The sequence below is a fragment of the Odocoileus virginianus genome, chromosome 4, assembly GCF_023699985.2.
Source record: "Odocoileus virginianus isolate 20LAN1187 ecotype Illinois chromosome 4, Ovbor_1.2, whole genome shotgun sequence".
NCBI lineage: Eukaryota > Metazoa > Chordata > Mammalia > Artiodactyla > Cervidae > Odocoileus > Odocoileus virginianus.
Genome location: NC_069677.1, coordinates 51,859,130 through 51,872,337, shown reverse-complemented (window position 1 = coordinate 51,872,337; position 13,208 = coordinate 51,859,130).

Below are 13,208 nucleotides of genomic sequence, written 5' to 3'. Positions count from 1 at the left end.
TTTGCCAAACACTGACCGAAGTTAATGATGCAGTCTAGGACTGAAACAGAAGGCAGTAAACTATACAGTGATCAGACTTAAATGCTTTACCAGGGACTCAGATGCTAATGTGCAGAGATTGAGCAGGAGGAGACACCAGCATAAGCTAATTCTAGGTGAGCCATTGCTTATATTTGACTTTCGTTATAAGTGTGAAGTTCAAACTCTAGTTTAGCCAAAACTGGAGATTGTGTTGATCCCATAATCAAATTTGGGATAGTAGGAGTACCAGGTGACTCAGGGTTAAAGAATCTGCCTGTCAGTATAGGAGATGTGGGTTTGATCCCTGGGTCAGGAAGATCCCCTGGGAGTAGGAAACGGCAACCCACTCCAGTATTCTTACCTGGGAAATCCCATTGACGGAGAAGCCCAGTTGGCCGCAGTGAATGGGGTCGCAAAAGAGTTGGACTTGACTAAGCAACTAAATAACAGAAGTAACTGGGGCTTCTTTTCATGTGGCTTACTTTATGATTGCCAGTCAGCTTTGCCAAAAGGAAACCTTGCTGGTCAACCATGACAGGCTCAAAGAGTCTCTGCTTCCTTCCCAGGGGAAGTGCAGCCTCTAGCTACAATACACTTGACAAATCCTGGAGAAAACCAGTTGGCCCATTTTGGAAACATGCCTACCCATGTGAATAGGTCATGGGGAAGTGAGGAGGTTGTAGAAATTATGATCATTGATTCCCTACAGAGTAGGAGAAGGGCAGTTTCCCAAAAGAAGAAAAGCACTGTCCCTAGAAGAGAAAGGAAGACACAGATGTCCCAAATGCCAGCTATACCAGACATTTCTTTAAAACTTTGCAAAATGCCTCAGTTTGGATTATACTGTGCATATTAAATTCTGAATGTGTCAAATGAAGACATGCATTTTACTTAGATTCAATATTTAAGAAACACATTTTTAATAAGAGGGTGGGAAGGAAGAGAATATATTTTATTATGAATAAGGCCCATGATTTAGGTTGTTTGTATGAAGTTTCCATTTACTGTAACTTCCCTGTGAGTTAATGTTAATACTCCTATTTTATAGATGGTGAATTTGAGAGTTTAACTAATTTGCCCAAATTCACAAAGATAGTAAATGACAAGGCCAGGGACCAAATCAAGATATGTTGAAGTCCAAAATCTATATAAATTTACTATCAGTTTTCTATATCACTATAAAATGGATTTTAGTCTATCAATATCAACTCACTTATAGCTAAAATTCCCAAAACATCTTTTTTTTTTTGAAGCTTAAGTAATTTTATTCATTAGTTTTCATCAGGATTCTATCTTTTGCCATATCTTGGCAAAACAATTATCTTTTATAGGAAACTATAGTTTCCAATTTATTACTTCATATAACCTTTGTTATAGAACTTGTTATTTTTAAAAGAATGTTTAGTGCTTTAAACAATTATAGCAGTAAACACTTATAGAGCATATGCTATATTTAAGGTACTCTATTAGAAACAAAAATAGGGGAAAAAAAGCAAGACAAAAGGATACTCTTTGGTGGGCACTGCAGCTGTCCAGTACACACATTCACTTATTCACTGACCAAATGTTGACCACCTTTTATGTGTGATGCAGTACATTGCATATAAAAAAGTCCTTAGAAAATTACCTTCTAGTAGGATCATTAGAAGATACAAATAAATGAAAATAGCTGGACTTTTAGTACAGACATTAAAATGTACACAAAGACTTATGCAGCTGAATGTGTGATGTGCCAAGAAATACAGAGAAAACACAACTTGAGAATTCAGGGGATTTTCCTAGTATGGCAAAGATATTCTGTTAGAAGCAGTACGTTGTACTTGACAGGATGAATGGGGTTTTGACAATTGGAAAATGAGATAAAGAATATTGCTATGTGACCCTGGAGTAGGAAATGTCAACCCACTTAAGTATTCTTGCCTGGAAAATTCCATGGACAGAGAGCCTAGTGGGCTACAGTCCATGGGGTCACAGAGTTTGACATGACTGAGCAACTCTGCACACACACACCTCATACAAAATAAAGCAACTAAAGTACATAAGAACCCAATTACTCTAGGTAGCAATGCTAATTCTGGAAGCACACAGCCAAGGGGAGTATGCACTCTGACACAATTGTTCATTATTCACAGCTCCTGACATGTCCTGTACCAAGAAAAGGGCTCCCCCCCAACCATCTTCAACTATTCTCAAAGTTTATTCACTAACATTTTACTTTGAAAGAAGTTCTGTGCATTTCTTGCCTATCATTTTACTTTGAAAGAAGTTCTGTGCATTTCTTGCATTTGCCAGAATTTGTGTGATAGAGATAACATTTGTTTCTATTACTGGGAATTTAGAATACTCCTCATTCCAGTTCTGTTGCTAAATCACTGCATTAAGCAAATAATTTCTCTGCATTTCCTCATCTCAGAATTAAAATCAGTAAAGATCAAGGCCTTTTCTAAACCAGAAGTCACGCAGATTGAATGTTTTGCAAATCGAACCTTTTGGAGATGGCTAAAGATATTACAGTGCAGAAGAACTAGGTCACAGTGTTGTGGAAAAATTTGAATCCAGAGTGCTCCATATAGACCCAGGGACACACAGGACAAGGACTAGCCAAATGCTGACACAGTAAGCATTTGGCTCCTCTAAGTTTCCATTTATTCTTCAAAATGGTCATAATTACACATACCTCTATGGAAAGGTTACTGTACCAGTTGCCAGAAAATTATATTTTCAACTACACTGAAATTTAATATCTTGATTAAACCTGTAGGTCTTTAAAAACATGAGGACTTTTGGCTTAAAGACTAGAATTTTATTTTTATTTTTACCATATTGTTTGTTCTGTTGCTCTAGGTGAGTCGCTTACTTAATCCCTGTCGAATCATTTTTCTCTCTAGACTCTCTTGAAACAGAAAAGGCAAAAAACGTGCAATCCTTTAAATAGCAAAAGATTTCTTCAACGGTTAAAAAAAAAAGCAAAAGCATCACACTCAAAACAAAATTGAAGTTTTGCGTGAAATGATAATCTGGGGGAAAACAGTTATGCAAGTACCTTTACTTTGCTCGGAAAATGGCCTTGGCACAGAAATCTTGGGAAAGCTATTTAACTCCTTTGAAGTTGAGTGTAAAAATGTAAATGTATTTTTGTCCTGTGATTCTGTGGTAGGCAGAACAACGCCCCTCTCCCCACTCAAAGAGATCCACATCCTAATTTCCAGAACCTGTAAAGATGTGAGGGCATGGGGTAAAGGTGAATTAAAGTTTGCAGATGGAATTAAGTTTGCTGATCAGCTGATCTTAAGGTGAGAGTATCCTGGGTTGTACGGGTAGGTCCAGTGTAATCACCTGGGTTCTTAAAAGGGAAGCTAGAGGTAGAACTCAGAGCCAGGCAATATGAGAAAATGACCAGCTGTAGATAATGGAAGATAAACAAAGAGGGTCATGAGGTAAGGGATGAAGGCAGCTTCTAGAAGCTGGAAAAGGTGAGGGAGTGGATTCTTTCCTAGCACTTCCAGGAGGGACCGGACAAGCAGGGACCATTTTGGCCCAGGGAGACCACTTTCCGATTTCTGATCTACAGAACTGTAATGTAACGAATTTATGTTGCTTTAAGTCATAACTTTGTGTTAATTTGTTGCGGCAGCTACAGAAAATGCATGATATAAATATTCGCTATTATCTTCTAATAACAAGATATATACAACTGTAAAAGGTTGGACAAAGGATATTTATTATTCTTCACTTATCTGTTATTAGATAGTGAAATATATGGACACAACACCAGTTTGAGATAACTAGATATGAGTTGCCATTATTCTCAACTAATGTGCGTAGTCATAATTGATTCACTCATGCAAAGAGTCCAACATTGGCCTTTATAAAATAAACATAATCTGTCTTATAGAAGTTAGGTGTTTGACACTTAACGAGCTTTGCTTATCACCCACCTCTCATCTCAGCATGCAAACTAATTAACCGTGAAGAGGACCTTCCTTGTATAAGCACTAATATGTCAGGAAAATATTTATAGCTTTATCTACTAAAGTAGCTAAAATGTAAATTGTTTAGGCAAAGCTTTCAGAAAATAGAAACCCAGGACTGAAGAAATACTAATCATAAGACAGCCTTGAAATTTTACTGCACTTGGCACTTTGCGTTTTCCTGAAAGGTTATTTATAGGTATTATTTTTACCTTAGGCAAGCTAATGAATTGCTATGTTCTCAGAAACCTCTGTACTTCAGCCTCAGAAGTGTGTCATAAAAAAGATATATTACCCCAGTGCTCAAACATTAAAGAGATAGTTACACTGGCAAATGCTGTTGTCCTTGGTAGCAATGCCAAGCATATTCTTGATTTTTTTCAGGTACAGTACATGTAAGTTTCATATTTGCATTACTTAGGGCTTCTTCATTTTAATTTTTTTTTAAGTTTTTTCCCTGAGGCCACTTAAGTGCTGGCTGATGACAGACAGCTCTAGGAAGGTAGGCACTGTCTGCTTTTTTGGCGGGTGTACTCAGCCAGTTGCATTTAGGTACTCATTCAGTGACTGAAATGCAATTTAAGAGCTTAACTTCTACTAGTCAAAGGTTTTGTTTTGTTTTTTCAACTGTGGTAAAATATCTATAACATAAAATTTACCATCTTAACCATTTTTAAGTGTCGCAATTTTGTGGTGTTAGGGACATTCACGTTGTCACCACCACACAACTCCATAACCTTATTATTTTACCAAACTGAAACTGCAAAACCATTGAACAAGTCTCTGTTCGTCCCTCCCCTCAGCTCCTGGCAACTTCCATTCTACTTTGTGTCTGTGTGGATGTGACTTCTCTAGGTTCCTCATATAAATGAAATACGTTTGTTCTAATTTTCTGGCTGATTTCACATAGTATAATGTCCTTAAGGTTCATCCATGTTGCAGCATGCATTAGAATTTCCTTTCTAAGATTGAGTAATTCATTCTCTCTCTCTCTCTCTCTCTCTATATATATATATATATATATACATATATATGCCATATATATGCATATATATATAGATATGCATATGGCATATGCATATGCCACATACATATATATATATATATATATATATATATGCCACATTTTATTAATCCCTTCACATTTCAATGAAAACCTAAGTTGATTCTGCTTTGGCTATTGTATAATGCTGCTAATGAACACGAGTGTGCAAATATCCCTTTGAGACCTTGCTTTCGATCCTTTTGGGTGTATACCCAGGAGCGAAATTGCAGGATCTGTAACTCTGTTGAATTTTCCGATGAACTGCCGAGCTGTCCTCCTTGGCGGTCGCACCATTCTACATTTCTGTCAGCTGCACGAGGGTTCCAGTTCCTCCACAGCCCTGCCGACACTTGTTACTTTCTTCTGTTTTATTTTGGTTTTCACAGTAGCCATCCTTACGGGTGTGAAATAGTGTCTCATTGTGGTTTGCATTTGCATTTTAGAAAAATTATTACTGATGTTGAGCATCCTTTCACTTACTTAAGGGTTATTTGTATATCTTCTCTGATGAAATGTCTATTCAAATCTTTTGCCCATTTTTTAATCAGGCTGATTTCTTGTTGAATAGTAGACCCTGTATCTAATACATGGTTTGCAAATATTTCCTCCCATTCCATGAGTTGCCTTTTCACTTTGTTGACACTGTAATTTTTGATGCACAAAAGTTTTTAATTTTTATATAGCTTATTTTATCTATTTTCTTTCATTGCCTGTGCTTTTGGTGTTAAAGAAATCATTGTCAAATCCAACGTCATGAAGCGTTTCCCAACTGTGTTTTTCTGAGTTTTATTTTTTATGTTTTTTGTTGGGGTATCGTTGCTTTACAGTGTTGTGTTGGTTTCTGCTGTACCACAAAATGAATCAGCAGGATATGTATAGATGTCTCCTCCCTCTTGGACCGCCCTCTCATACTCACCCTCACCCCAGTCTTATAGGTCATCCCTGTGCTACATAGCAGCTTCCCACTGGCGATCTATTTTACACATGGGAGTGTATATGTTCATGTGTCCAAATTATGTCTCTCTTCCTACCCTGCAAATAGGTTCATCAGTACCATTTTTCTAGATCCCACATGTATGGTTAATATATGATATTTGATTTGTTTTCTCTGTTAGAATTGCTTCACTCTGTATGACAGACTCCAGGTCCATCTACGTCTCTACAAATGACCCAATCTCATTCTTTTTTATGACTAATATTCCACTGTATGTTAGACCACCTCTTCTTTTTCCATCCATCTGCTGATGGACATTTAGGTTGCTTCTGTGTGCTCTCTATTGTAGATAGTGCTGCACTGAACATTGGCATGCATGCGTCTTTTTGAAAAAAAATCATTTTCTTGGGATATAGGCCCAGGAGTGGGACTGCTAGGTCAATATTTATTGAGTTCTGTAGATATCAAAAATGAATTAGCAAAGTCAAGCCCATTATGTACTGGAGTCAGCACTATCTCATGAGAGCCAATTTTTAAAGTTTCACGGATTTTGCAAGCCAGTTGATGTCATCTTGGTAATTTGATATCAGCTAACATGATAAATCTGGAGAAGGCAATGGCACCCCACTCCAGTACTCTTGCCTGGAGAATCCCAGGGACGAGGGAGCCTGGTGGGCTGCTGTCCATGGGGTCACACAGAGTCGGACACGACTGAAGCGACTTAGCAGCAGCAGCAACACTATAAATCAGGATTGGCTGGTTGATTCATTGGTTGATTTTCCCAGGGAGCCAGGTATTCAGAACTCACTAGCACACCACTGACCATGAACAATGGAGAATCACAACCTAGTAAGTAAAACCTGGGTGACCATCTAAAGGCCAACAGAATCTAGCGGACTTCTTATATGTCTTAGATACAGTAGATTTGTATGGTTGTAACTTTTTTCACAAATGACTGTAATTATTTTGTTGTATCATATTACAACAATTTTCCAATAGATGAAAGTAAAGTATCTTGAAGAAGTACTTTTTTCTAATTCACCCAATTGCAGTGTGTAAGCTAATGGTAATTTAATTAAGTCAGAGTAACTGTGATGTTGGATTTAACCATGATACAAATGAGACTACATCTATTTGCAAAGGTTTTAGGAAGATGCATCATTGAACTAGGTTTTAAAGATGGAGAGACTTGCCTTAGGACAAGTAGCAGGCCAGGAATTCCAAGAGAAGAGAACAACCTGGGATCAGGTTGGTAATTGTGACAGTTTTTTAAAGAGTCATTTGGTTTGTCTCAAACTAACCAGAAGAAAATTCACTTCTCAAGATATTTTGTGGCCTAATTGTTGGGATCTAGAATTCCAAACTAAGAAATGTAAGTTTTGGAAGTCCATTTGACTTTTTAAAGCCTGATTTTTCTGCCCAAAATGGAATTATACTAACATGAAACTAGAGACCTAGAGAACAATGTGAAAATTCATTTCTGTTTTATTCTCCATTGTACCTTCAGGGCTTGGTATAGCACCCAGTTCATCACAGCACTCTTTTCTTTTCTTTTTTTTTCTATTTAGGGATCATGATCTGAGTTTATGCCATTGTCCTTAATCTTTCTACCATGAAATGCACTTGTTAAAACATCTTTAATACATCACAACTAAGCCAATCTCAAATCATTTCATAAGCCAGTTTATAAAGTGACTTTTACATTCTTCCCTCTGGTGAGTTATTTTGCCAAATAAAATTAAGAGGTTAAAGTTAAGAGGCAAGACTAATGATAGACAGACATCATTAGAGTAGAAAATTCTATTCTACAAAGATTAGAAGAAATTGCTTAATAGTGTGGTTTCCATTTTGTAATTAGAGCCTTGAATCAGAAGCAGCAAATGCCCAGAGTGGCCAAGGTAACAGAAGAAACAATGAAATTAAATGAAATGGGGGATACTTTAGTGAAGAGGATCATTAATTTCAGCCTCAGGATGTTTATTCCTTGAATGAAAAGTGTGCCAGGCTGGAGCCCTTCCCTCCTCTGAGAGGCTAGACAAATCGGTGACAAAGGCCAAGGGGGACAGGCAGCAAGGCTTGGAGCTCGACCAGATAAGGCCTCAAGTCCTAGATCAAATAGATCCAGAACTCTAGCTGTGAGTCCCTATTAATAAAACAGGGGGAGAGGGCAGAGAAAGTGTCACAGTAAATGTCACTAAACGGCCTGTCCCTGTCTTCACTCCCATCCATCGTGTAGGAACAAATTCCTGATTTTCTCAACTTCCTCTCAAATATTTCTGAGAGTCCAATGGGAACCACACACAGATTCCATATCAAACCACCTTCAGGATTCTTGACCACTCAAGAATTCCCTCCTCTCTTGCTCCACTTTTCTGCAAAATCTTCTGTTAAAGCCAGTTCTTATGCAACAGCTCTGCTCCTGTGCTCACGGAGGGGCCTCCTGCTACTGACCCCCACCCAAGGCCCAGCCACATCCCCATTGCTGCAGCTCTCAGCGTGCTGATGCCAGACGCTGAGGGCATTGTCGTCTGATTGAAGGGCGCTGTCTCTTGATACTGCCAAAGATCCCAGCATGGATCACTACCGTGTTACTGACATCTTTGTTCCCATAGCCTATAAAGACTTCCATTTTTATTGGGAAGGAGGGAAATATATATATATTGAGTGACAGACAATGCACAGTCTCCCTTCTTCCAAGCCAAACTTTTGAATTTCTGCTTTCACTTCCCTGAGGATAAATTATTTCCATGAGACTCTTCATTTCACTCTAAACAAATTTCTGCTGAGTTTTCCCCACCTAGACAGGACTGACACTCAGCTGGTAGGTGCCTGTATGGGCGTCCCATCTGTTTACTCCTGGCACCCATTCTGATTGATCAATGACAAGTCTTTTGACTAGTCTCCCCAACTTCAGAAATTCCTAAATTCAAGAGAAAATACATGAAGGCTCATAGAGTAACACGTTAAAAAAGTATTGTAGGAAAGTACATGTTTCATGCCTTTATTCCTTGAAAATTGGAAGAAATAAAAGATTGCCATATGATAATAAAGGTATTATTTATTATTTCAGGGATGTCAATGATTTTCATTTGCAAGGGTATTTACTGTAGAATAGTACAAAATGGGGGCAGGAGGAGAAGGGGACAACAGAGGATGAGATGGCTGAATGGCATCACCGACTCCATGGACATGAGTTTGAGTAAACTCCAGGAGTTGATGATGGATAGGGAGGCCTGGCGTGCTGCGATTCACGGGGTCACAAAGAGTCAGGCACGACTGAGCGACTGAACTGAACTGAACTGAGTACAGAATATGACAGATTCTTTCTGATAGTCAAATGTGGCTGAAAGTCCCAATGTGGTTCAGTTCAGTTCAGTCGCTCAGTAGTGTCCGATTCTGCAACCCCATGAATCTCAGCACGCCAGGCCTCCCTGTCTATTACCAACTCCCGGAGTTTACTCAAACTCATGTCCATCGAGTCAGTGATGCCATCCAGCCATCTCATCCTCTGTCGTCCCCTTCTCCTGCCCCCAATCCCTCCCAGCATCAGGGTCTTTTCCAATGAGTCAACTCTTCGCATGAGGTGGCCAAAGTATTGGAGTTTCAGCTTCAGCATCAGTCCTTCCAATGAACACCCAGGACTGATCTCCTTCAGGATGGACTGGTTGGATCTCCTTGCAGTCCAAGGGACTCTCAAGAGTCTTCCCCAACACCACAGTTCAAAAGCATCAATTCTTCGGCACTCAGCTTTCCTCACAGTCCAACTCTCACATCCATACATGACCACTGGAAAAACCATAGCCTTGACTAGACGGACCTTTGTCGGCAAAGTAATGTCTCTGCATTTTAATATGCTATCTAGGTTTGTCATAACTTTCCTTCCAAGGAGTAAGTGTCTTTTAATTTCATGGCTGCAATCGCCATCTGCAGTGATTTTGGAGCCCAAATAAATAAAATCTGAGGCGGCTTCCACTGTTTTCCCCATCTATTTGCCATGAAGTGATGGGACAAGATGCCATAATCTTAGTTTTCTGAATGTTGAGCTTTAAGCCAACTTTTTCACTATCCTCCTTCACTTTCTTTTTTTTTTCCCTCCTTCACTTTCATCAAGAGGCTTTTTTGTTCCTCTTCACTTTCTGCCATAAGGGTGGTGTCATCTGCATATCTGAGGTTATTGATATTTCTCCCGGCAATTTTGATTCCAGCTTGTGCTTCCTCCAGCCCAGCATTTCTCATGATGTACTCTGCATATAAGTTAAATAAGCAGGGTGACAGTATACAGCCTTGACATACTCCTTTTCCTATTTGGAACCAGTCTGTTGTTCCATGTCCAGTTCTAACTGTTGTTTCCTGACCTGCATATAGGTTTGTCAAGAGGTAGATCAGGTGGTCTGGTATTCCCATCTCTTTCAGAATTTTCCACAGTTTATTGTGATACACACAGTCAAGGGCTTTGGCATAGTCAACAAAGCAGAAATAGATGTTTTTCTGGAACTCTCTTGCTTTTTCGATGACCCAATAGATGTTGGCAATTTGATCTCTGGTTCCTCTGCCTTTTCTAAAACCAGCTTGAACATCTGAAAGTTCATGGTTCATGTATTGCTGAAGCCTGACTTGGAGAATTTTGAGCATTACTTTACTCGCGTGGGAGATGAGTGCAATTGTGTGGTAGTTTGAGCATTCTTTGGCATTGCCTTTCTTTGGGATTGGAATGAAAACTGACCTTTTCCAGTCCCATGGCCACTGCTGAGTTTTTCAAATTTGTTGGCATATTGAGTGCAGCACTTTCACAGCATCATCTTTCAGGATTTGAAATAGTTCAACTGGAATTCTGTCACCTCCACTAGCTTTGTTCATAGTGATGCTTTCTAAGGCCCATCTTGACTTCACATTCCAGGATATCTGGCTCTAGGCGAGTGATCACACCATCATGATTATCTGGGTTGTAAAGATCTTTTTTCTACAGTTCTTCTGTGTTTTCTTGCCACCTCTTCTTAGTATCTTCTGCTTCTGTTAGGTCCATACCATTTCTGTCCTTTTACCAATGTGGTTAGTCAGGTAAAAACTGCTGCATCCCTATGTCCCCTCTTCTCCTTCCTTTTTATAGCAGAATACACATGTTTTGTCTGGACACACAGCTACTGAGATTAAAACCACATTTTCCAGCCAGGGGTGGACGTGTGACTGTTTCAGCAAATAGAGTATGAACAGAAGTGATACATTCAACTTTTGCCCCATGTAGTTTAGGAAGGAGATTGCTTGCACTCCATGCAGACTCAAACATACAGATGTGGTGCTGATGAGCTTGCTTCCATGTGGGTTGGAAAAGTAACAAGATTGATAGGGTCTGGGCCCTGGGCAGCCTCACTGTGGACCTATTCTAGACTAATAACAGAAAAATCAGCTCCTGCTCGTTTGAATCAGAGTGTTTTGGGGTGAAGGAGGGGACTCTTCATTACAGCAGTTTAGTCTATGTGCAATCACATGCAAAGAGTCATTATAAAGTCATCTGTCTCTGGAAGGAAAACATATAGGTTTGAATATCTATATCTTAATGACCAGAGAAATTATATGATACAACCTCAGGGACTGTGTAATCAATGTGAAAATAATATCTATTGAGAAAAAAAGGATCGTGGGCTTAAACTTTAGATAAATTATGTTACATACTGCACAACAGTCTGGAAGTCTGCATTTGATATGATGAAATAATTATTCAATATGTTAGAGAAATTGTCTGATTTCATCTAAAGCTACTGCTTTATGTTAATTCCCAGGCCATCAGAGTCAAATTAATGACTAACATTTAAAAGACAGTTGGATGTGTTTAGGTAATTAATATAAATTATTGTAACAAATAATCACAAACCTGAAGAGCACAAAGTTCTTCACATGAAATCCTCCAGAGTGGGACAGTTTTACTGGTGACCGTTGTCTTACCCATGACCGTTACCAGGCCCCTTTCAGAGTTTTCACCATCCTCTTGGAATTCTTTGCCTCTTATCCCCATGTGGACAGTGGGTTGGAGGTTGGGGATGTAAGAGAGGGATTGAGCAGGACACAAAAAATACACTATCACACAGACCTAGAAGTGACAGCCAAAATTTCACTCACATTTTATTGCAGAGCTAGTCAAATGCAAGACTGGGAAACGTAGGGAGCTCATCAGTATTTGGACTTCACCGTCGGCACCGTGATAAAAAATCCGCCTGCAACTCAGGAGGTGCAAGAGATGCAGGTCTGATCCCTGGGTTGGAAGGTTGCCTGGAGAAGGAAATGGCCACCCGCTCCAGTATTCTTGCCTGGGAAATCCCATGGACAGGGGGACCTGGTGGGCCACAGTGCATGAGGCTGCAAAGAGTCGGACACGACCGAGCACAATGCATACAAGAATATTCGTGACTATTTTCGGTCTCTTCCGCAGCAGCCATTCTGACTGCTCTGGAAAGCAACAACTCTAAACATATTGGATATCATCTCTTGTCTCCTTAAACAGTCCATCTCCTGCAGCTCTGGGAAGTATGCCCTGAGATGCAGTCTATAACAGTCTATAACAGCCTTGGGAAGGATTCGGAATAGCCCCCATTGTACAACACTGGTTCTAATCTTACAGGAGCTGAGAGGCTGAAATTTGTTTTCACATTCTTTCTTTTGAAAACCTTGATGAAATGCTGAATTACATCTTATTGTTTCCATTAAGTCACCTAGTTATGTCCGACTGTTTGAAACCCCATGGACAGCAGCATGCCAGGCTTCCCTGTCCCTCTCCATCTCCTGGAGTTTGCCCACATTCATGCACATTGAATCAGTGATGCCCTCCAACCATCTCATCCTCTGTTGCCCTCTTCTTCTGCCTTCAGTCTTTCCCAGCATCAGGGTCTTTTCCAATGAGTTGGCTCTTCACATCAGGTGGCCAAAGTATTGGAGCTTCAGCCTCATCAGTCCTTCCAATGAGTATTCAGGGTTGATATCCTTTATGATTGATTGATTTGATCTTCTTACTATCCAAGGGGTTCTCAAGAGTCTTCTTCAGCACCACAGTTTGAAAGCATCAATGCTTTTTTCTTTTTATTTTGAGGATTACTTTTATTTTTTTAATTTTTAATTGATGATTGGTTTACAATATTGGTTTGATTTCTGTCATATATCAGTGTGAATTAACCATAGGTGTACATACGTCCCCTCCCAAAAGCATCAATTCTTAACTTACTTCCAACTTAAATTTTTGGGCGAGTGG